Below are 26,316 nucleotides of genomic sequence, written 5' to 3'. Positions count from 1 at the left end.
AACGCCGTGCGCGTTGCATTCTAGAAGGTGCATAATTGTTTTTCCTAATTGTTTTTCCTACCAGATAAATAGGTGGTACTAACCAATTCAAATCGGCACCCCAGAACTGGGTAAAACAATCAACTGCTTCCGTTTCAAAATAATAGAATTTTGAATTATATCTCAAAGTCTTTTTATTTTTAAAAGTAGCAAAGCGATCAATCGAAAATGGACCCCAGATGCTATTTAAATACTCAAAGAAATCTCGTGAAACTTCCCATTCATCTGTATTATTTAATTTTACTAATACTGTCGGCAATGGAGTTTAATTCTCTAGGAACCCATTGTATTTCTAGTCCTATGTTAATCTTCAAACAAATACTAAAAATGCTCAGAGCTAGATCATGTAACTCGAGATTAGAACTTCCTACCTTCACCACTTGTACACATGATTGAGAGTCAGAAAACCACTTTACAGTTTTCCCCCTTAAAAAATTACCGTTAGCCCGAAAAGCTAGAAATACTGCTTTAATTTCTCTATAAGTCAATAAGGTTTATATTGAAATGTATTTTAAAACAACAACGATACAAAACCACTATAGAATATGATCATCATTTATTTGCGTGACAATATACTGCTATTAAAACATCAAACAGTTTACCAATCAAATGCAATGGTTCATAATTGTAATACATTTTTTTAATGCAATTTAAAGGCTTTATGTACATACTTGCAGCACCGCATATCGCTAACACCTCAGCACCTCCGTTTCCACGTGCCAAACTGGACTATCCTCGATTTCTGCAAAATAAAACACTGCGTTACACACCACTATGCTCACGATCAGTCCATCAACCAGCGATCAATTTGATACTGAGATTTAAAGCCGAAAGTAAAGTTTAAATAATAGGCCAATATTTGTTAACGCGTAGGTTTAAATCGACTTTATATTTGCTTTTGTAGTACAAGTCTAAATTAAGAAGCCCTTCAATGACGAGTTTTTACGCACCTTTTTTTTCAAGTATATTACCTGTGCGAGATACTTTACTTTATGTGAGTTTCTGCCATTGTAAACTAGTCATCTTTTTTGTAACTGAATATCAACCTTCAACCCTGTTTTCATTGTTTTTAATGACATTTCAACCAACGCACACACACAAACACCCAAATGGTGAAATGTTCAATATTTTATAAACTATATACATTCAAACTGTTGGAACGTATGTGGGTGAGAAAATATTGCTAAATTTCTTTCATCGCCCACGTATAACCTACCTGGCAAGCTTACAAATAAAACCGAACGTTTTTCACCCATGTAAAAAGATAAATGGATTTAAAATACTAAACGAATTTAGAAAATAATGTGTATTATTATCATTTCTAAATATTCATTACAATTGCTTGAGTAAGTACCAGTGACCGGGATGTTCTAAAATATGAACATTTACCTGTCAGCCATCAAATACATTTGATATCCGCGTGAGTCAATATGGGTTTTGTTGACAATCACGCGATATTTTACATTGAAAGTTCGCATTTAGGTATTGCAAGGTGTATTTGATAGAGAAAAAACTGATAAAACAGTACCAAAAAAGCAAGTATGAGGCGTCTTTATTAAAATATTGAAAGGAATAGACAAATAAATCAATGCATTGCATAAATAAGACTAATAAACAGAAGCCCCATTTAGACGATTACGCCCATTTACAGTTAACGATGCATGTCCCATTAAATCATATGAAATGTTCTGAATGTTCAAGCCGATTTCCTCTGGTTAGCTCGATTAGCACATTAACAAATTTAGATAATTTTATGTTTGTCAATAACTCACATACATGTAACCATTTATCCCGAGTATGAAACTATTTATCCAGTGAAGCGTGTTTTTTTAATAGATTTTCTTTATGTTAAGTGCCTATATTCCAGTGGCCTAAGGTCTCAAACAAGACTTTTCCCGGACTATTGACAAACAAGAGCTTGTAGAAGACATAAACAGCCCAATATAAACACCTGCGTTCTATTTCGCCACTTGTACATAAATGTTGATCCAATTGAGCCTTTTATATACACTTTTCAACATAAAATCCCAATTTTTCAGTGGCAAAAATTCCTAAAGAAGGGGTTCCCCGGACGAGGAAATACTGCTTTTGAAGAACACAAAAAGAAACCACGTGGATATTGTCATGTGTCGTCTAAAGTCACCACAGGCGCTCGAATTAAGCGTTTTAATTTAACTGTTAAATACTGTAATGACTGTAAACCTTTTGAACATGTAAAAACTATTTTTAAAAATATCATGTACGAAAATTTAGACACACAAAACTATACAAAAAGAAAATTTCCGAAAGTTAAGAGAACCGTGACAATTTACCTATTTCATCTATTTAAATATGTTTGACGTTTTTTAAACAGACACACAGTCCAATGTTTAACCACAGACTAAGAAAGATTAACATTTAAATACTGTGGTATGATTCTTTAATTATTCAAATGAACTGCGTTATCGGGAGAAATCATAACCCGTATCAAATAGATGCCTTTTTACCCGCATTAAAGCCAACGGTACGGTTCACTTACATCTGGTATTCATCTGTCAGGTTTTATTACTGTTAATATTTGATTGTAAACACACCAGTGTGATAGGTCACGGGCTACACTCAACTACTGGTAAGATGAATGAAAATGTGGAGTCTTGAAACATGGGGGAACTTTTGATGTCAACAATATAAGTAGCCAAAAAATACTTTTTTTTGGCCAAACATAGTGTCCGAAAACTTTAAATAAAATCTGTAGATTGAATGTGCTAAATAGAGATATGTTTTATCATACTTATTAAACTTGCTAGAAATGCTAAATAGCGAGTTTAACGGCGTAATATGCAAAAATGGATGTATGATTCAACCCATTTAATTGACATGCTGAATTTTCTAATTATCATAATAGGCTGCTAATTAGGCTAAATATGCTAAATATGATTTATATCTACAATATTGTATTAACTTGTATTCAAACCTGTTATGTTAAGTTCATGGTCTTCAAAAAAATCGGCGACATTACCTTCCATTGCCTCCGTCTAACCGCATAACTTAAACAGCTTTATAAGTTTAAAATGATTAAACACGTGCCTCAGCATTCACATACGTATCCTTAACTATTTTAAGCAATGTATCTAGTATAACGGACGTATACATGTTTTATTTCACGGAATACGTTTTGACAATGTTATTGACCTAATTGGTCGACGTGTATGTTTCCTACACATAACATGTCAGCGAAATACCAAGTCCTTACTCAAGTTATTGAGCGGAAACCGTGTTTCAATTTTTAGGACAAGAGGCAACCCGACTTGCAAAATAGCTAGGTTTGCATGTCTGCTAAATTACAGCAAAGAACCCATATTTATACTCAATTCATTACGCAATATTATTTACTTACTTTGGTTACAATTACTCGATTTGCACCAGATGCAATAATCTTTTAGATCTGCATTCAAGTTTCATAAGCACAATATTTCAGCATAATACTATTATAACGAAAGTTTGTGAGGATAATCAGATTATCTACTTCAGCAACACTGCCATTGATCAACACCCAAATGGCCTAAAATACAACCCAGCGTCAGTCACGTTAGCCGTGCCCCAAGTTTATCAAGTTTATGAAAACGTAAATTCTTCACATACAAACGCAAACCCTCACCCTTTTTACAGACCAAATGGGGATTGTTTTGCTAACTTGAAAACGTATACAACAATGACCAGAAAGCCATGCGTTGATCTTTAATGAAATACATGTGAAATGGATAGAAATATGGAGATGTTTCGAGCAAATGATCCAAATAATGATACAAATAAACGCTGTTAGATTTTATAAAATATCGTAAGTAGTATATATACAGAGAAAGAAGATTTGGTACGCAATTGCTTTATTGCTTTATTGTCCTCAAATGTTTTCTACATTTATAGGTTATGCTTGGTAAGTGACTGTTTATAAGGAACCTGGGCAACTTTAATCAGTTTTATTGTAATAGCTGTGTAAGGTACAAAGAAATAGTGCTGTTACAAGCAAACGTTAATGACAACTTTCTTGTTACAAAAACGGGCATACTAGTGCTCAACGTTCATTTGGTCTTATGTGTCTTTGTTGGTGATCACGCATCAAGGTTATGCGGAAAACATATTAAAGTGGCAGTTAAACTCTTGTTGCATAAACATATTTTTATAAAAATAAACTACCAATATGCGAGAGATTTAAATTTTATGGTTTATTGCGTATAGCTTACAGATAAAAACTAGAGCTTTGTCACAGACGTGACGAATATCCCCACATGCCGCATTGACACAGAATATTTTGCATGTTGTCTTCACAAAAAAACGGACATCATGCTCTATGTTTAAACGCACTAAGTGACCCCGTGACTTAGTTTTTGACCGGGCAGGGCCCATGTCCGAACTTTGCCCTGACATCATCTAGATACAACTTCTGACGAAGTTTGGTGAAGCTCGGTTGAAAACTACTTGAATTAGGGAGCGGACACCATGCTCAATGTTTAAAACGCACTAAGTGAGCCCGTGACCTAGTTTTTGACCCGGCATGACCCATATTCGAACTTGACCTAGACATCATCAAGATACAACATCAGACCAAGTGTGATTAAGATCGGATCAAAACCACTTGAATTAAAGAGCGGACACTTAATACGGTCCGACAACCGACAGACAGACCTACAGACCGACAAACAAGCCCACTCATATATACCCCCCTAAACTTCGTTTGTGGGGGGTATATACACAATTCGTATGCCAGTATTAAATTATTGTGATTTGATATATTGAATTTATTTAAAATAGTCGATTTCGTTTTAAGAAAAGAACGCTCGACTTCAAATTAATAATGAGCAGACACGCGTGAAATTTGTATTGCAAACTCCCAAGTTTATCGAAGTTTAACAAAAAAAAACACGTATAATCTAGTACAGAAAAGTTGATGAATTCAAATTAACATAGTTGGACTGCTGTGATATCTTCTTTTCATAATATAAGTTTTGTGCATAATCTTCTTTAAAGATTTTGGAAATAAGAACGTTTTTTTGTACGGGATGTCACACTTCAACGTACCAGCGATAACATCATGATCGCTTAACTTGTCTGGCGAGTATATATTTTCAAATTGACCGGGTAGGGTTGTAATTAACAAATCAAGAATGTTTTCATCCCTCGTGGGAACGTTCACGAGTTGTTCAGCACTATGTTCGTCTAGAATATCAATAAGGGATCGACCTTCGCATTCCGATAAGCACGATATAGTAAATTTATTAAGTTTATTTATCACCCAATACGTGTATATATGGTGTGACATTTTTCTTTTACATAATTTTTAATATTACATAACTGATCTTTTAATGAGACAAGATGATCTACTGGGGAATCCGGCTGCCTATACCAACTGCCGAAACGTGATCTTTCCCTTTTAAAGTCAATTTAGCCCATACTGATTCCGATTCATTTTCGATCGAATTTAAGGGAAATAAACGTACATTAGATTTGATAAGAAGCATCGTACCATCACCATTTAAATGTCTGTCCTTTCTAAACTGTTATATTCTAAACTGTCTGGTATAATTTCATTCGATTTATTACTATTATCCAACTAAGTTTCCTGTAATGCGACCACGTCCGGGTTTGCAGCTGCTGAGAAGTTTGTAATTCCAGTTTTTTACCCCTAAAATTGTTTTTATTCATTGACATGATAACGAGTTTACTCCTGTTTATTGAAGGTTTTTGTTGATTAATATGTATATAAGAATCAGATAAAACTTCAAACTGGTTTCTGGTTTCAAAATCTGACGCTACGCTAGAAAAGGATGATGAACTTTTATCTGAGTAACACTTTGGGCACTACCAAGTACAGTTTGTGGCTTGCACAATCATATTTTCCTCGGGCGATACTACTGCGCAAATGTTATGTATCCATAACTTGCAAGAGTCACATTCAATGACTGGATCTGTCTTTGTGACGTTCTTAGTGCAAATACCGCACGGCGAAACACAATTTCGGCAAAACCATTCTTCCGAGTTTTGCAAAAGTATAAAGTGATCGACATCAAAATTGACACAGTCTATGTGATTCCAGTGATCACAATCGTCAGATTGCACCGCCTTGTCCTGTTTCATAACAAACTTGCTACACATACCAAAGCCTGAACGCGGTCCAGGGTTGCTCTCAATGTCACCAGCCAACAACAACAAAATGTTGGTATTTGAAATTTTACGTTTATGAAAGTATGATAAGTTATACTTAGCTTGAATATTCCACAGATTAATCCAAGGTTTTGTGAGTGACGAGAAGACCGACCGTTGACTAAGTTCACGAGTTAATAATTCACAAAAGTATCACAGCTATCACAACATAATCCTGCACGGTTAAAATCATCCTGCTTTTTTACACATTTGTTTAAAATCATGATAAAAACACTAATAACAATCATCCAATGCATTTTCACTAATAATGAATACAATCAAATATGGCGACAATTGTACACAATAGAAATTGTCACGAGGCGGGAGAGGCAATGCTAAGAAATTTTAATAAAATCCTAAGTTTACGAAATTCCTCTGTAAAAAAGTATTCAGTTCAATCCACAAACGGTTTCTTCAGCTTTAAGTTATAATTTCAATAAAAATTTTCCTTTAAAAACAATTTATAAATCAATTTCATAAAATAAACGAATTTCATAAAATGCAGCAAAGACAAATTAGCGCCCCGAGCTGATTGTAACGAAGATATTTCGTACAAATTTTCCTACAATAATCGAAGTATTCGTGTTTTTAGTTAGTGTTCGTGTGTCGTATGAATAGATATCGTTACAGGCATTTAAAATGAACCGTTAAACTAAATTTAGATTCACATCGAACATGCATGATTTACAGGCTGGCGAATTCGTCTGTACAGACATTTTCAATTTAAGAATTAAATATCTGGCTTATTTCGCATTTTTCGACACATGTTCTTCTTAACTTTTAGTTTAGTTTATATTGAAATATATGTTTAATAAGTCTTTTCACATTTTATATAAATATTTGACAAAATCGTAGTATCTTGCTTTAAGTACACATTAACTAATACTAATTACCGTATTGGTTTTTGGTCACTAGCATGTAACTGAACATGCAAAAGATTGAAATAATACATTAACTTATTACTTATATTTGTATGCTAAACATTTATCAATTCGTGACTATAATATCAACCTTTCGCGCTTCAATGATGTGGGTTTCTATTGCGCTGATTGCGTGTAATTTCTCTTCTTCAGTTACAGCGCCGACATTGACCTTGCAAAGTCGCTCACACATGCCACAAACGTCTCCTCTTGGTTTGGCATTTCTTATGCGCGGAACGAAGTGCAACCAGATACATTTAAAAGCGGACATGTTAACGCTCCTTACATTTAAATCTGAACAAGAAGAACTGTAGTGCGCATGTAATTACAAGTTTGTAACACTTGACGGTAGACGATTGGCATGTTGTCGTTTCCCATTAGGGCTGCTTGGTTTGGCAGACCAATATTTTCAGATGTGGTAATGAAGACCTGAACTACCTGATTAACGTCATCAAAGGACAGTGAATGCTTACGTCATCGACCTCTGTGTTTTAGGCGCACAATCCCCTTGAGCTACGGCCTGTATCATTTCATAGAGAACAACACGTTACGTAACAAATCATCTAAAATGTCGAATAACAAACTTAAACTCAATAAACTGTAAAATGTGCACGTACACAGGAGCTATAAGCTCCTCTCTCCGTGCTAGAAGACGTATGCAAATAATTACCTAACAATCCCATTAGGATCATTTCCTTTTAGTCCTTAGTGTTATTGTCCGGTCTAATATGGACCGGTATATAGCAACTGGTGTGATTTTTTTACACTGCATTGCACATCCGCATCCTTTCATTTTACTATTAAGAGCTGTCATATCAAGTCACAGTCACCAAGTTCATGTACGTCAGCGTTCAGACATTGTACTGACTGACCACGGACTACTCGATGTATAAACATGGCTATGGCTCTCAAATATCTTTCCCACGGCGTTCAGACATTGTACTGACTGACCACGGACTACTCGATGTGTAAGCATGACTATGGCTCTCAAGTATCTTTCCCACCGCGTTCATGCATTGTACTGACTGACCAAGGACTATTCGATGTATAAACATGGCTATGGCTCTCAAATATCTTTCCCACGGCGTACAGACATTGTACTGACTGACCAATGACAACTCGATGTATAAACATGGCTATGACTCTCAAATATCTTTCCCGAGGCGTACAGACATTGTACTGACTGACCAAGGACTACTCGATGTATAAATATGGCTATGACTCTCAAATATCTTTCCCGAGGCGTACATGAACTGTTCTGACTGACCAAGGACAATTCGATGTATAATCATGGCTATGGCTCTCAAATATCTTTCCCACGGCGTACATGCATTGTACTGACTGACCAAGGACTATTCGATGTATAAACATGGCTATGGCTCTCAAATATCTTTCCCACGGCGTACAGACATTGTACTGACTGACCAAGGACTATTCGATGTTTAAACATGGCTATGGCTCTCAAATATCTTTCCCGAGGCATACACACATTGTACTGACTGACCAAGGACTATTCGATGTATAAACATGGCTTTGACTCTCAAATATCTTTCCCGAGGTGTACAGACATTGTACTGACTGACCAAGGACTATTCGATGTATAAACATGGCTATGACTCTCAAATATCTTTCCCACGGCGTACAGACATTGTACTGACTGACCAAGGACTATTCGATGTATAAACATGGCTATGGCTCTCAAATATCTTTCCCACGGCGTACAGACATTGTACTGACTGACCAAGGACTATTCGATGTATAAACATGGCTATGACTCTCAAATATCTTTCCCACGGCGTACAGACATTGTAATGACTGACCATGGACTATTCGATGTATAAACATGGCCATGGCTCTCATATATCTTTCTCGAGGCGTACATACATTGTACTGACTGATCAAGGACTATTCGATGTATAAACATGGCTATGGCTCTCAAATATCTTTCCAACGGCGTACATGCATTGTACTGACTTACCAAGGACTATTCGATGTATAAACATGACTATGGCTCTCAAATATCTTTTCCCAGGCGTACAAACATTGTACTGACTGACCAAGGACTATTCGATGTATAAACATGGCTATGGCTCTCAAATATCTTTCCCGAGGCGTACAGACAGTGAACTGGCTGACCACGGACTACTCGATGTATAAACATTGCTATGGCTCTAAAATATCTTTTTCCACAGCCTACAGACATTGTACTGACTGACCAAGGACTATTCAATGTATAAACATGGCTATGGCTCTCAAATATCTTTCCCACGGCGTACATACATTGTACTGACTGACCAAGGACTATTCGATGTATAAACATGGCTTTGACTCTCAAATATCTTTCCCACGGCGTACAGACATTGTACTGACTGACCAAGGACTATTCTATGTATAAACATGGCTATGGCTCTCAAATATCTTTCCCACGGCGTACAGACATTGTACTGACTGACCAAGGACTATTCGATGTATAAACATGGCTTTGACTTTCAAATATCTTTCCCACGGCGTACAGACATTGTACTGACTGACCAAGGACTATTCAATGTATAAACATTGCTATGGCTCTCAAATATCTTTCCCACGGCGTACAGACATTGTACTGACTGACCAAGGACTATTCGATGTATAAACATGGCTATGGCTCTCAAATATCTTTCCCGAGGCGTACAGACATTGTACTGACTGACCAATGACTATTCGATGTATAAACATGGCTATGGCGGCTCTCAAATATCTTTCCCGAGGCGTACATGCATTGTACTGACTGACTAAGGACTACTCGATGTATAAACATTGCTATGGCTGTTAAATATCCTTAAAGTGAAATCTCCAAATATCGATAATACATTCATTTCTTTGTATATGCAAACTCCGACAATTGTGTTTACCCGTTTAAATATTTATTTAGGTTACTTGAAATGAACGAATGGTCAGCTGGAATTTACAATATTTGACAGGCGGTGTTACTTTAGTTGGAAACATCAAGCATGCAAAAATGTGTCATTTATTAATGTGACCATGAAACCAACGCCATTCTTTTCACTATGAACCGATATGTTGCTAGAGGTGAAAGAGAGTTCATCCTGAAAAGAAGTATGCTGTCAATATACATGTATGACCATACGTGACTATATACAGTCCACTCTCGTTATCTCGACATCGGATATCTCGATATTCTCGATATGTCGAAGTGAGTTCAATGTCCCAACTTTTTTCCTTCTTTATCTATATAAATAAACATCGCATATGTCGATTTTTGTTATGTCGAATAATTCGATATCTCGATATAAAATTTTGTCCCGAGTCCCGATTTTACATGTATTTACTGTGGTTTATCTCGAAGTGCGAATAACTGTTCCAGTGTCGGCAAAAGGTGAGAACAAATTTCTTTCATTCTTCACCGCCCCGCTTCGCCTTGCTGCTCACGATACTGTGCGGTAGGAAATTGATCCGTTAATTGCATCAAGGATCGCACGTGTGTAATGTCGATAGCCCTAACACTTGAGTAAGGCCTGTCACTTTAACTGTCACTTTAACACCAGTTAACTGCAATTAATACACAGCCTGTATGTAGATCTGGGGATGTTGAGTAATAAAGATAATAAAGACAAGACTCAAAATGGCTTTTCATTTTTAATGATCCTGTACTAATAATCGATTGAACTTAGCATTTCAAACTACAAAATGTGCATGTACCGTTCAGTATTCCGAAACGTGATTTACGCATGTTCAGATAGAAAACCCTCGTCTTGATTGGACGTCAATTGCATCATAACTTAAAAAAGCAACATTAACGGATGTTTACTCGACAGTTTAGAAAAATTATAACCGCATGTGTTCATGCAATACTGTAATACTTAAAACGTCATTTTAAGCATTTACATAGCAAAATTAATCGTACCTCGTAAAAACGCGTATATATCAGGTAGAGAGTATTATGCCACACGGTGACGGCTTTAGTTAGACCACTTAGCAGGTATTAAGGTGTTAAAAACAAGGTAAATTTTCGTCTCATTTTTTCTTTGAAAACGTCTAATCGGATTTCTCGAACTCTCGTTATCTCGATATTTTTTCTTGTTCCCGCCGACTTCGAGATAACGAGAGTGGGCTGTAATTATAAGACTTTATACAGAATACCCTACACGATATGCAGCTCAGTCGTATTAAATTGCGTTATTGTCCATCGATACAACATGCTGCTAAATACGTAATTTTAAAATACCTTCTTGAATGTACAATCTTAAAACGACTCACTGGTAAGAAAAACTACTCTCCTGAATGTTGTCAACCTACCATGCTTACATGTAAATGCTTTAAGTGGGAATTCAACCCTTAGGGTCGTCTTTATGAATCACCACCATTCTAGAAACAGAGTTTTTAACCTTGACGTCACCAGTGAATAAAGTTTAATTCCTTCACTCACCAATGACTATCTTCGCAATGCCCAATCCCATTCCTATTAGCACGACGCGTTCACTCACCCATGACTATCTTTGCAATGCCCCATCCCAGTCCCTTTCGCACGACGCGTTCACTCACCCATGAATACCTTCGCAATGCCCATTCCCATTAGCACGACGCGTTCACTCACCCATGACTATCTTCGCAATGCCAAATCCCATTCCAATTAGCACGACGCGTTCACTCACCCATGACTATCTTCGCAATGCCCAATCCCATTCCCATTAGCACGACGCGTTCAACCACCCATGACTATCTTCGCAATGCCCAATCCGAGTCCCATTATCACGACGCGTCCACTCACCCATGACTATCTTTGTAATGCCCAATCACATACCCAGGATCACAACGCATTCACTCACCCATGACTATCTTCGCAATGCCCGATCCCATTCCAATAAGCACGACGCGTTCACTCACCCATGACTATCTTCGCAATGCCCAATCCCAGTCCCATTAGCACGACGCGTTCACTCACCCGTGAGTAGATAGAAATATGCGCGGCTGGCTCATCTCGATTTTTAACCATGAATATGGTTGAATTTGGTTTTAACCATCTTGTGGTTGAATTTAGTTTTAACCATTTTGTGGTTCAATTTGGTTTTAACCATCTCGTGGTTGAATTTACTTTCAACCATCTCGTGGTTGAATTTAGTTTTAACCATCTTGTGGTTGAATTTGGTTTTAACCATCTCGTGGTTGAATTTAGTTTTAACCATCTCGTGGTTGAATTTCGTTTTAACCATCGTGTGGTTGAATTTGGTTTTAACCATCTCGTGGTTGAAGTTAGTTTTTACCATCTCATGGTTGAATTTAGTTTTAACAATTTTGTGGTTGAATTTGGTTTTAACCATCTCGTGGTTGAATTTAGTCTTAACCATTTTGTGGTTGAATTTGGTTTTAACCATCTCGTGGTTGGATTTAGTTTTAACCATTTTGTGGTTGAATTTAGTTTTAACCATCTCGTGGTTGAATTAAATTTTAACCATCTTGTGGTTGAATTTGGTTTTAACCATCTCGTGGTTGAATTTTGTTTTAACCATTTTGTGGTTGAATTTGGTTTTAACCATCTCGTGGTTGAATTTAGTTTAAACAATTTTGTGGTTGAATTTAGTTTTAAACATCTCGTGGTTGAATTTAGTTTTAACCATCTCGCGGTTGAATTTTATTTTAACCACGTTTATGTAATTATGGTCATTTATGATTGCTTATCTACGTTATGGTTGAATTTCAATTTCAAAAATTCAACCAAATTAAAGCCACACCTGAACCATGAATCGCGAAATACATGAAAATTCAATTTTCTTATTATCCTGACGGGTCGGGTGGAGGACTTTCAACCGTTTAGGCCTATTCAAAATATTCTCCTTTTATATATTTAATTTCAAAGTCTTGGTAAACAATGTCGTTTGGTTTGATCATTCCGAGCAAGAATGCCGTGGTAATAGCACCATTTCGGTCGAACGGTACGACGGGTTAGGAAGTTTTATCTTACAAAAAACATTGAATGGACTTAAAGGCTCATAAAAGGTTACGATCCGTAATTGTAACCGATGTTTAAATATTTTTTGCATATTTAATTTATACAGGTTAACACAAAATATATATATATGCTATATATATATATATGCTATTGGACATTGCCATAAAAATGAACAATACAACTTGTTTTGAGCTCAAAATACAGGGTCCTCCAAGTCAATTTTGTTTACAAACAGTCAGTTTATTTACATCCCTGTTAACTGGTGTGTAGTATTACCGAAATCCCGAAATACCGAAATCCCCGTAATTACCGAAATCCCCCCAAAATCCCCGTTGATATTAAGTTCGCCTGCCGAGCCTTCGCATCGCTTAAAAGTTAATGTGCAAATAAATATGTTAATATTAATTATTAAGCACTCTTGAAAGCATAAGATGCTTCTTAGCGGGGATTTCGGTAATTCTACACAATAACATAAACGCGCGCCGGTACCGAAATCCCCGGTGTACAAACCTTCAAGTGTAAACAAAAAATCGTGGTAGTGCTTTCTTATAGAAGAAATCAGTGATACGGACACAAACGTAACGACAATCTCCCCTTTGGTAACTACTGTTATAACATAACGACTTATAGCGGGGATTTCGGTAATTCTACATTCGCCCGCCGAGTACCGAAATCCCCAATATTTACGCCTTAAAGGGTTCCCAATCTCCATATCTACCGTCCCCAACGATCCTAGGTGCCGTTCTTAATTGCCAGTGCTTTATATTTTCGCTGGAAACATCTTTTAAAATCGTCGAGCCTTTCATTTTTGGCCATTTATTTTCTACGGACATCGTTGCGTAGAAAGTAAACAAAACTTTTCCAAGGGGCGCAACTCTAACCGTTGTGTAAAATGTGACTGGATTACATAAACGCGACGATTGATCGATTTTTCCCGTGCAAGAATTCCATCGTAAAGACCAGTCTTCCTTACATCGATAAACTTGTTCAACACTAATTTTTGTTGACATTAAAAAAACGTAACCGTATTGAGTTAAATGCTCATATTACTTAAGATCTATGTATAGTTTTTATAGTGTCAAATCCGGACAGAAACTATTCGGATATGGATGTAAACAAATACAAGTTTAACATAAAATAAAAAATTATGAGACATGTGTGTAAAATACTATAGTTATTTACAACATATACATACGCATTTTATGGCAGATTATCTTAATAACTTATTTGATGATTTGGAAAAAATAACAACAAAATATAAGACTAACCTTTGAAAATAGTTGTTAAAGCATTCCACTCTAAAAACGCATTTTAGTTATGTGTGGCTATTCTCACTGTCTATTGCTGAAAGATTTCAAAGCAGTCCAAGTTCCATTTTTGTTGTTTTTGTTTTGTTTTTTAAGTTTATAAATTAACTCACACACAATATTGCCGGGCTTGTGAGACTTTTGAAGGGCTTAAACAAAATTATTACATTTTTTTATGCAACCTCAGTGATTATGCCTATCACAAGAAGATTTTTGTCCATTGACAGGCACATTTCTACTGAAGTGGCAATAACACAATTTTCACATGCGTGATGTGATTGTCAAAATATCATCACTAGTAGTTTTTCTGTTAAAACCTAGAGCTTAAAATGCTTTGTGATGCAGAATATAGCCCCTAATGATAGATACCATGCATTTTAAAGATTCTCATTTTTGCGACTCAAATTTTCCCAATTCATTGATTTTGCGACTTGGTTTTTTCCCAATTTGAATATTTCACGACTCGAAAAATTCCCAATTGTAGGGGTACAGGTACCTTTCCACTTTGGGGAAAAAACGCTGTTAATTATTAAGCACTCGTGACAGCATACGTTGCCTTTTAGGGGGGATTTCGGTAATTCTACACAAGAACTTAAACGCGCCGAAATAGTCCCAAATATTAAAACCAGAAATTAAAAAATAGGCCGACATAGTCCCAAAAATATTAACAAGAAGTTAAAATTTGCAGCTGTTTGTAATGAAATAAAACTGCATAGCTTTATATAAGCTTGTCTGTAAATGAGTATGTTACCCTCAATTTCAAATCTGATAATGATAATAGAAAGTAAAAAAGTTTTAAAAAATCCAGGACATACACCGACATTTTGGTCGGAATGTGTATACAAATATATAAGTTGTATTGCTCATTTTGTATGGTAATGTCCAATAGCATACATATATACTGCTTTTTGATAACCTTTATAAATGAAATATGCAAAACATATTTAAAAATCGGTAATTATTACGGATCGTCACCTTTTATGAGCCTTTAAGTATTTTTTTACTATATATAAAATGGATAACACAACGGTACAAGAGTTGATTCAACGGCGTTTTTAGCAAATTGAAAATCCACCACCACAAGATGAGCATCTAAATACATTGTTACTACAAAATATAAAATTTGCACACAAAACATTTAATAGCATACAATTCAAAAGTCGTAAACCTGTTAAAACAGTTGGCTTTATGATCTTTGTATTATGGATTTAGCAGATTATAAAAAGGATTAAGGTTCATTTCCAAACCCACACTGGGTTTGAAAATGACTATTACAAGTCTTTTAGGCTTTTATTGTCAACCCATGAATTAAACGATTCGGGATAACCGAGCCACTTGACTAACGACTTGTTTCCGCGTTTTCGAATAACTTTTTCAATTCTATATACTTCTCGACTTGTTTTTTGTAGTTCTTGTTCATAAAACGTACCCTGTATATCCTCACCATTATAATCAATAATTTTATACGTTGGCGGATCCGTTTATTGAACTTGTGACACTGTAAACACTTCCTCAGTCCATCTAGGCGTATATCCTTTTTCAAATATTCCCTTTTTCTTAGTGATTCTCAACTTATCGCCGACTTCAAATATTGGCTTACCGGACTTTTGAGGGTGTTTGGAGTACAAATTGAACAAAAACGCTTTCGTTCTTTTTATGACTAGCATCAACAGGTGTCAGTTTGATTGATGAATGCTTTGTGTTGTAATAATCATTTACCATTTCATCTAAGACATCGATATATTTTCTGATATAGTTGGCTGAAAAATATTTGAACATCTTTTCCTTCATTGTTCTGTTCCACCGCTCTACCACGGAACTTTTCTCTTCATTTTCTGTGGAATATAACTCGACTCCCAACGCCATTACATTTTTATTGTAGAACTCTTTTCCGTTATCGACCCACAACTTTTGGTGTTGCCTTCCTTAAATATTTTGTGAAATGCTTCTGCAATCTCAACTCCGGTTTTACTCTTTAATGGAACAATCCATCCATATTTGAAAATACATCTATAACTGTTAGCAAGTATTTAACACCATTTTTTAACTTAGCAAAAGCTTGCATGTCTACTAAATCAGCAGCCCATATTTTATCAACGCCATGGGCAACGACAATTCTTTTCTAAAACGTTTTACAACGGGTCTATGCAGTTCGTCTGCGAGCTGATCAGTCCTTTTTAGTTCTTTAACCACGACTTTTTCCCCTTATAACCTAACCCAAACTTTGCCTTTGTAGATATTATTTGCTTTATTATACTACGCTCAATTCTTTCACGAATCGCTGGGTCTTTAATAGCATCCATTTGTTCAATCATAATTTTATCAGCTGCGTTTCTACTTGCTGTATCTGGAAAGTTTTGGTAAGCTAAATCATGATGGAAGGCAGCATTATCAACTCGATCAACTGGTTTACTCCAGTCTTTATAAGCACCAGTTGAAGTTAATCGTTCGTTTAAATTAGTTCCAGGTCCTGCAAAGGTCATTCCTGGAATATGCATTTCACCGGGAAATTTAGCCCACGGAAGCTTTACTTTACTAGTTACCAAATTTAACGACGAAACCAAGTCTCCTCCAGTTTTTAGTATGCATTATTACAAACTGTGTTTTAACACAACCGCAAACGACGCACTTTCCGCGAAGCATTGGTTTATTGTTTTTACTTACAACATTTTGCACATCAACTGTTTCAGTTTTGCTTTTGCACTTCACGCAATACATTTTTAAATGAAAAAATATATTTATATTTAAAATGGAAGTTACAGATCTTTCGTGGAATGATGATATTTCAAAAAAATGCACCAGTAGACTTTTACTGAGATTAATACGAGGTCTTATTATTGGTAAAAGCGGATGCGGAAAAACTATTCTATTTTTAAACCTTTTACTACGACCAGGATGGTTAGACTACAACAACTTGCCAGTTTTTGGCAAGTCGCTATTTCAGCGGGAGTACAGACTTATTAAGAAAGCGTTTGAAGAAAAGCTGCCTAAAGAAAAGATTCTGAAATTGTTTGCCGAACAAGACTATATAATAGAGAATGAAGTTTCACCAGTTCTTTTATTTGAAGAAATGGCTAAATGTTAAGATAGGCCAGCTGATATTGAATGTAATTTTTTTGAAACGTCTGATGATGTACCTGATCCTAGAGACTTGAGTTGCTCTTAAAAGAATTTAATGATTTTTGACGACCTTCAGTTGGAAAAACAAAACAAATGTGAAACTTATTACATAAGAGGACGCCACAGCAATGTAGACTGCTTTTATCTCGCACAAAACTACTTTAAACTTCCAAGACAAACAATACGTGAAAATGCAAACTTTATGTGTTTGTTCCCACAGGACATAAAACATATTTATAACATCTACAACGATCACGTTTCAACTGATATGTCAAAAGAAGAATTTAGAAATTTTTGTAAAGTAGCCTGGGACCTTCCTCGTGGATTTGCTGTAATAGATCTTACTGGTAAGAAAATAATGGTAAGTATAGATCAGGCTTTGACTACTTTTACATACCTCACTAATTGAAAAAAAACTTTTTTCTAAATAAAAATGGAAACAAGAGTGCTTGAGGACATGTTATCAGAATTAAAACAAATTAGGATTAATACAAGTCCGAATAATTATTTTTACATTATATTGCAAGGAAATAGCTTTCGAATGTGTACTTGATTAAGTCCAACAATTCAACTAGATGTAGACAAAAAATACGAAATGGCCTTAGTTAATTTGGAGACATACTATTCATTTCCAAATATAGACTCTTTAAATAATAATTTTCGCTATTGTCCTGACGGAGAAGAATGGTTTGATATAAATATTCCCGAAGGTTCATACGAAGTTGATGATATTAACGATTACGTCCAACGAATAATGATGGAAAATGGGCATTACAACTCTGTCTCGGACAAGTACGCTATATCGCTAGAGTCAAACGACAGCACACTTAAAACAGTACTAAATATAGCACAAAATTATAAAATAGACCTGACACCTGCAAATTCTATCAGAAATGTATTGGGGTTTAATGCAGAAGTATACGCATCAGGATATCACGAGTCAGAAAATATTGTAAATATATTAAGTATTAGTAGTTTGGGAGTAACTTGTTATATAATTAATAACTTATCATATGTTAACAATTCGACAGACAACGTTATATACATTTTTCCATCAGTCGGACCCGGGTATATAATTATGGAAACATCAGTTAATTTGGCGTATTGACCCGTTAATTTATCGTCAATTGAGACAAAACTCACTGATCAAAATGGGAAACTTGTAAATTTAAGTGGTGAAGATCTTTCTATAAGATTTCATATAAGAGAAAAGTAAAAATAAATTAAGTCCTATATAAAATGAGTAGTTACGAGAATGTATGAGTGAATATTAGCGAAGGTCAGAGGGAAAAAATTAAAAAAGCTATTCAAGTAGGAGAGGCAGTGGCTTTCCGTTTATCGCATAAGGATATATCCGGAGAAGATGTGTAAGCCCTCACTCAAGTACCGATCAACAAAATAACAAAAGTGTACCAAAGTGGAAAAGGAGTGACGATTAAAACGTCAAAAACACAAATTGAACACAACGCAAAAGTTGAAGGGGGATTTATTGGAGCTATTTTGCCGATGTTGGCAACCGCGGGTAAATTTCTGATGTCAAGCGTTTTACCAGGACTTGCAACCGGCCTACTAACCGGCGTAGGAGCCGCAGCCGGTAGTAAAGTTGTTAACAAAATTAGTGGATCAGGTGTTATGTATTTAAAGAAAAACGGAAGAGGTTGCAAAATAACACAACCAGGTAAAGGATTGTATTTAGCTCCGTGGAAGAAAGGTAGTTCGTTAGGAGAGGGGCTGTATCTTAAATCTGGAAAAGGAATGTACATGAGAACGGGAACAGGATTGCTACTAGGACTGAATTCACCATTTTGCAGTATTCCAATATTAGGGATGCTTCTATAAAAAATATTTACATATATAAAAATGCAAAGATATAGTATGCCCATTCACAAGTTTATCCACAAGTCTAAACGATCACCACCAGCGTCAGTTAAATGATTGCCACACGAGAATCTTGCACATCCTGCAGAACGTCTGTATGGTAAGTGGAACATTTTTGCGCAACAATCGCTCATTATTCAACCGAAAGCAGCACAAACTATTGCATTAGGAATAGGTGTACGGCTTTTTCAAGGTGTTTGTTCGTAATCGCTCAGACGAAGTTTAAAAGAAAAGAGATGAAGTTTACAAGATGGAACTATTGCTGAATCTGTTAACGACATAATTGTTACAATTCAAAACAACTCAGACGCTGCAGTAGATATTAATGAAGGTGAATCTTTATGTTTTGTTACACATCAGTCGTTTTAAAAAAAATATTTTTTAAATATTAAAATGGAGTAAAAAGATTCTAAATGTAACGCATACGATACGTATGCTAGTGACGCTAAACTATATCCATCCCTACCAGCAGTTGTCGTTCCGTCGGCTCCCGAACTGATTAGAGTTTAAGGAAGTGCTCAGACATACAGACTTCAAAATATTAACGAAATTCAGAAAGATATTGCCGTAGAAAGAGACAAGCGTGCAAACTTGTCTAAAAAGTATCACAGAGCAGTGAGAATTGTAGCAGGAGTAGACAACGCTCTTGTTGTTTCTTCAATGGTGTTAGGTGCTACGGGGATAGGAGTATTGAGTTCAATCATTGCAGCGCCAGTTGCAATAGCAATGAAAGGTGCTGCCTTGGGTTTAGGACTATTGTCTATCGTTGGAGGTCAAACTAATAAAAAGCTATCAATGAAAGCTGAAAAACACGAAAAAAATCAAACACTTGCAGATGGACAGTTGAATACAATAAGTGATCTCATATCAAAGGCGTTAGCAGACGATTAAATTTCGGATGAAGAATACTCACTGATTCTAAGTGAATTAGATAAATTTAGTCAAATGAAAGAGGAAATAAGATCTAAAATAAGAGTGTTCCTATGAATTATATGAGTCGCGTTCTGAGAAAACTGGTCATAATGCATGTGCGTAAAGTGTCGTCCTAGATTAGACTGTGCAGTCCGCACAGGCTAATCAGGGACGACACTTTTCGCTTTTATGGTATTTTTAGTTTCAAGGAAGTCCATCCATACCGAAAATCAAGTTTAGGCGGAAAGTGTCGTCCCTGATAAGCCTGTGCGGACTGCACAGGCTAATCTGGGACAACACTTTACGCACATGCATTATGCCCAGTTTTCTGAGAACGCGACTCATATAAACAACCATTACACGTTTGAACGTAAAGTTGCTTCCCAGCATTGCACACGATGTCCTTACTGACATTTTGCTTATTTGATGGTACATGTAATTTACGAGCGTGCGAATCGATATTTTGGCACACAAAATATTCCCCTACTTTATGACTTGGTTCGGGTGGTGGCATATACATTCGCTCTAGTCCGTATATCCGTTAGTCCATTCGCTTCACTATTTTGTGTTGCGCGTTACTCAAAGAGTATTGGTGCGAAAGGACCGATGCTTTGTAAACATATCGTGACCTTGCACGCTACCATATTTCGCTTGTGTCGCTTGTGTCTCAAAATGTATTGCTGCTTTTTGGCCTAAACTGAACAAACTGTTAACCAGCATGTGAAATAGCACCCGTCTATATTTTGGTTGGGATTTTTTACGTGTGATGCCTGGAAATGAAACCGCTGCGTTGCTATACTGCTGAAACTTTTAAAAAATAACAGATTTTTTTCAATATTTTTGGTTAGGATATTTAAACCGTACTTATGACCACCTCGTTAGCAAAACAAATGCTTTCTTAACCCATTTATGCCTAGTGTCTAATAAAAAGGCCTTGGCAAACAGCGTAGACCCAGATGAGACGCCGCACGATGCGGCGTCTCATCAGGATCTGCGCTGTTTGCTTAATGGAATTTCTGTAAGAAATATTCTAAATATAGAAATAAGTATACTAGACATCCCTAATTTTGGAAATAAATTGATCCAATTTAGAAAGAATGGAGAGTCGACTAGGCATAAATGGGTTAATAGTGTTGGGTTATACCGCTCCATTGATTTTTTTTTTTTTTTTTCGAGCGGTATTGCCTTAAAAAAATCTTTTTCCGATCTGGGACGCTAACGATGTGAATTTTATGACAATTCATGCGAGCCATTCGAAATAAGTGGCTATGCGGATATTTTCATGTTGTTTTGGTCCAATTAATCTTCAGACACTAATTGCCTTTTGAATAGTAATATGACATCTACTGATGAATTTTATATTTCTGCATCAGATTATAGCAACATATGATCCGAATTAGATTTAACTTTACATACAGTATCCCTTAAGGTTGGAAACATGCAAATGGTCATATCGTTCTCCTCCAGTGACTGTTCAGGCAGGTATTTCCCTTTTTTTAAGACAATAACCATCGAAAAGCGCAGCATCAGGTAGCATCCATGTATTTCAGTGATATAATTGTTGACAGCTGAGTGGTCTTAGTGTGACGGTCACTTAAAAGAAAGTAAAATGTTGACTGTGACCAGTTTATGCAGAACAGCAACCATATGTTCTGTTTTTAATTATAGGATAACTAGTTCGCAACATTAGGTTTCGATTGTTCAAGCCTTATCTGGGAACCAAACACGTTATAATTGCCCGACAAATATCAATGAAGTAAGAGCGAGCCTCGCTCTTGGAAAACGGGGCTTAACGTAAATGCATACAGTTTAGTGTCCGATTGACCTGGGGTGTCCGCACTGTCTTATCAGGGACGAACCTTCCGCCTAGACTTGATTTTCGATTAGAAGAGACTTCCATTAAACGAAAATCGACTACATCAAACATTATCGTTCCTGGTAAGCCCGTGCAACTTTCACAGGCTGAGCTGGGACAACACGTTACGCACATGCATTAAGCCCCGTTTTCACAGAGCGCGACACGAATGTATGTACAATGTGTGTGATAAGTTAAAAGAGAGCGCTGCTACTGTTTATTGTTCAACATGTAGCAAATTCGTGTTGATTACAAATGGTTTGAAAACGTCAAACTGAATCGGTACGATTTCAAATTAACGGCTATAATGGTGGAATATCTGGGCGCTTTCAAACGTTATAATGTCTGATGTCTAGGTTTGATTTTCAAGTAATAATACTTACCATAGCGATCGAAGTACGCTGCCATTGATAACTTTCATCAATTTGTAGTATTTTTAATATTTGGGCCTCGCCCTGGCAAAACGGGACTTACTAAATGTGCGTTAAGTGTCTTCCCAATTTTATCCTTTGCAAATCGCACAGGCTAATCAGGGACGAAAATTTTCGCCAAAACTTTATTTTCGTTAAGAAGGAACTTCCTTTAAAGGAAAAACTGAAAACTTCCATTAAAGGCGTAAAGTGTCGCCCTACTTAGACTGTACATGCTTGTCTTGGACGAAACTTTACGTACATCCCGTTTTCACAGAGCGCTGCTAACGTTTATATGAGTCGTGTTTTGAGAAAAATGGGCATAATGCATGTGCGTAAAGTGTCGTCCCAGATTAGCATGTGCAGTCCGCACAGGCTAATCAGGGACGACACTTTCCGCTTTTATGGTATGGTTTTTTTTTCAAGGAAGTCCTTCCTTACCGAAAATCAAGTTTAGGCGAAAAGTGTTGTCCCTGATTAGCCTGTGCGGACTGCACAGGCTAATCTGGCACGACACTTTACGCACATGCATAAGCCCAGTTTTCTTAGAACAAGGCTCATATTCCAGTTAAAAAGATCAAGTGTGCAAGCGGCTGGCTACAGTACGGCTACCTATGCTATTACATCAACCATGCTCTGCTCGTCTGGCAGCCGGCGCTGGTGAGTTTTAATTTGAAATGTGTTGCGTACTGAGATATGGGGTTAAATACATGTGCATAAAGTGTCGTCCCAGTTAAGCCTGTGCAGTCCGCACAAGCTTATCAGGGACGACACTTTCCGCCTAAACTGGATATTGGTCAAGAAGAGTTTTTCTTTAAAAGTGCGGAAAGTGTCGTCCCGGCTAAGCATGTGCGAAGTGCAAGCGTTAACGATTTGCATTCGTCCTGTTAGAAATAAATAACATCAATGTTAAAAAGAGCGGCCCGCAAAGCTAATTAGGGAAGACACTTTCCGCAGACACTTGATTGTCGTCAAGAAGGGACTTCCTTTAACCCATTTATGTCTAGCGTCTAGAAAAAAGGCATTGGCAAACAGAGTAGACCCAGATGAGACGCCACATGATGCGGCGTCTCATCAGGGTCTGCGAAGTTTGCTTTAAGGAATATCTGTAAGAAACATTCTAAATATAGAAATAAGTATACCAGACATCCCTAGTTTTGGAAATAAATTGATCCCATTTAGAATGATGGGAGAGTCCACTAGGCATAAATGGGTTTAACGAAAAATACAACAAAACAGGAAGTTATGGTGGTTAAAGTTGTCTTTGGTTTAAGATGTTGAAAAGTGTTACAATAATGCAGACTGGCTTAAAGACACAGGTTTAAACTGTTTAAATTACTATGGCGATATTGATATTGGTCATATGCTCGGTCGGATGAAATACTTACTGTATACATGTTATTGTAATTGAGCCGCTGACTGCACTGGCTGGTCCGGGATGACAATTTCTGCTTGTATAGAATTCTTCTTTTTTTTGTCTTATTACGGAAACTTTAATTTTGGCGGAAAGTGTCTTTCCAAATTAGCCTGTGCGTACCGCTCTAATCAATATGTGTGTTATTTATTTGTTACAGGACGCATGCAGATCGTGGCATGGATCACTTGTTGAGATAGATGAAATTGGCAAAACGGAGTTTTTTGTCAGCCTTCTACAGTCTAACGATACTGGTACGTGGAAAAGCATGTGTTCGGATCACGAAAGCCTCGTTGTGGGAAAACTGGGCTTAATGCATGTGGGTTATGTCTCGCCCAGATTAGCCCGTGCAGTCCGCACAGCCTTATGAGGGACGACATATTATGCTTTAACTTGATTTCCGGTTCCAGAGAGCCTTCATCTAAATGAAAAAAGTGGGAAGTGTCCTTTATGCGCAGGCTGCACAGGTTTATCTGGAACGAAACTCAACACAAGTGTTCCCAGAACGCTGCATTCTGCTTGTCTTCATAATTGTGCACACAAATATTAATGTACCAGACGCATTGATTCAGTGTGTGATTGTACTATTATATGGATTAAACAACGCAGACTATTTCAGTATTTTACTTTATACAACAGGCAACACTATTTCTAAATTGTACATGTTTTGTATGGGAAATCACTGTACACTCGACACATACACGCACAAAAAAGTGTACAACTATTTTTATTTTTTAGTTCAATATTATTCAGGCGTACAAACGTACATGCACAAAAACAGTATAGACCTAAGTTCTTTGTTTTTATTTTGCAGTGGACTATTTCACAGGCGGCAGATACAACGCAACTTTACGAAAATTTGAATGGGTCGGCAGCAAGACCACTATAGTCTACAACAACTGGGACAATAATCACACTAATATGAGTTCCACGGATTCATGTCTCGTCGTTCTGAAGCATGGGAACTTCAGATCTAAGTCGTGTTCTGTGGCATTCAAGTCCATATGTCAACGGTTATCTTCGTAAGCTCTACTGGACTTATAATGTCCGAGATTGTAGGGGAATACTAGATTGGCTCTTCCTTCCTGCCTTTCTGTCTGTCTCTCTGTCTGCATGTTTCTGTCTGTCTGTCTGTCTGTCTGTCTGTCTGTCTGTCTGTCTGTCTGTCTGTGTCTGTCTGTCTGTCTGTCTGTCTGTCTGTCTGTCTGTCTGTCTGTCTGTCTGTCTGTCTGTCTGTCTGTCTGTCTGTCTGTCTGTCTGTCTGTCTGTCTGTCTGTCTGTCTGTCTGTCTGTCTGTCTGTCTGTCTGTCTGTCTGTCTGTCTGTCTGTCTGTCTGTCTGTCCTGTCTGTCTGTCTGTCTGTCTGTCTGTCTGTCTGTCTGTCTGTCTGTCTGTCTGTCTGTCTGTCTGTCTGTCTGTCTGTCTGTCTGTCTGTCTGTCTGTCTGTCTGTCTGTCTGTCTGTCTGTCTGTCTGTCTGTCTGTCTGTCTGTCTGTCTGTCTGTCTGTCTGTCTGTCTGTCCGTCCGTCCGTTCGTCTGTCTGTCGGTCGGTCGGTCTGTCTGTCCATACAAACAAACCCATTTTTAGACTCAAGTCTCAAGATAAGACTTAAACCCTAGGAGTCCTACTTCAACGTTTGAATAGATGCAACCTATCACTGGTTCCTATGTCATAGGCACACCAGTCTATCTGAAGAATAATGTAACATGAGGTGCCACATGTCAAGTCGGACTCAAAAATAAAGAAGATGTAGAACATTATGGCTTAAAGAATATTCTTCATTCTAAGACGTATGTCTAAGAATTGTTTAGAAGAAACGGACCCAGGCCTATTTTAATAACTTGTTTTACAGATTCCGCCATCCCTAGTTATTAGCAATTTAAAAAAAACAACAACATGAAACGCGATTTTTCTTTTGTTCAAAAATGGTTCGATGTTATAGTTGTACTCTTTCGTTTTGTTTAACCCATTTATGCCTAGCGTCTTGAAAAAAGGCCTTGGCAAACAGTGTAGACCCAGATGAGACGCCGCCTCATGCGGTGTCTCATCAGGGTCTGCGCTGTTTGGCTTAAATAAATTTATGTAAGAAATATTCTAAATATAGAAATAAGTGAACTAGAAATCACTAATTTTGGTAATACATTGATCCAATTTAGAAGGGTGGGAGAGTCCACTAGGCATAAATAAGATAAATTGCGTTGTCTTTATTTATTTTTTTCGCGTTTTTCACATCCCACCAATTTCATCCCGAAGCTTTCTATTCCGTTCTATACCGGTACATAGACCTTGACGTATCTACGTAACTGCCCGGTGCGTGCATTCAATGAATACCGTGGCT

General features: G+C 36.9%; 1 long non-coding RNA gene across 1 annotated transcript; it reads left to right on the top strand.

Annotated features, from left to right (window-relative positions):
- The first annotated feature begins 23,133 nt into the window (after window positions 1–23,133).
- Window positions 23,134–24,861, top strand: LOC127841799 (uncharacterized). The gene is made up of 3 exons (XR_008031329.1): window positions 23,134–23,225; window positions 24,140–24,233; window positions 24,794–24,861. It is a non-coding gene; the product is annotated as an uncharacterized LOC127841799 (long non-coding RNA).
- Window positions 24,862–26,316: the final 1,455 nt, after the last annotated feature.

Source organism: Dreissena polymorpha, chromosome 8, assembly GCF_020536995.1.
Source record: "Dreissena polymorpha isolate Duluth1 chromosome 8, UMN_Dpol_1.0, whole genome shotgun sequence".
Lineage (NCBI taxonomy): Eukaryota > Metazoa > Mollusca > Bivalvia > Myida > Dreissenidae > Dreissena > Dreissena polymorpha.
The sequence above is the reverse complement of the archived record's forward strand: the minus strand, read 5'-3'. Positions and strand labels throughout refer to the sequence as shown.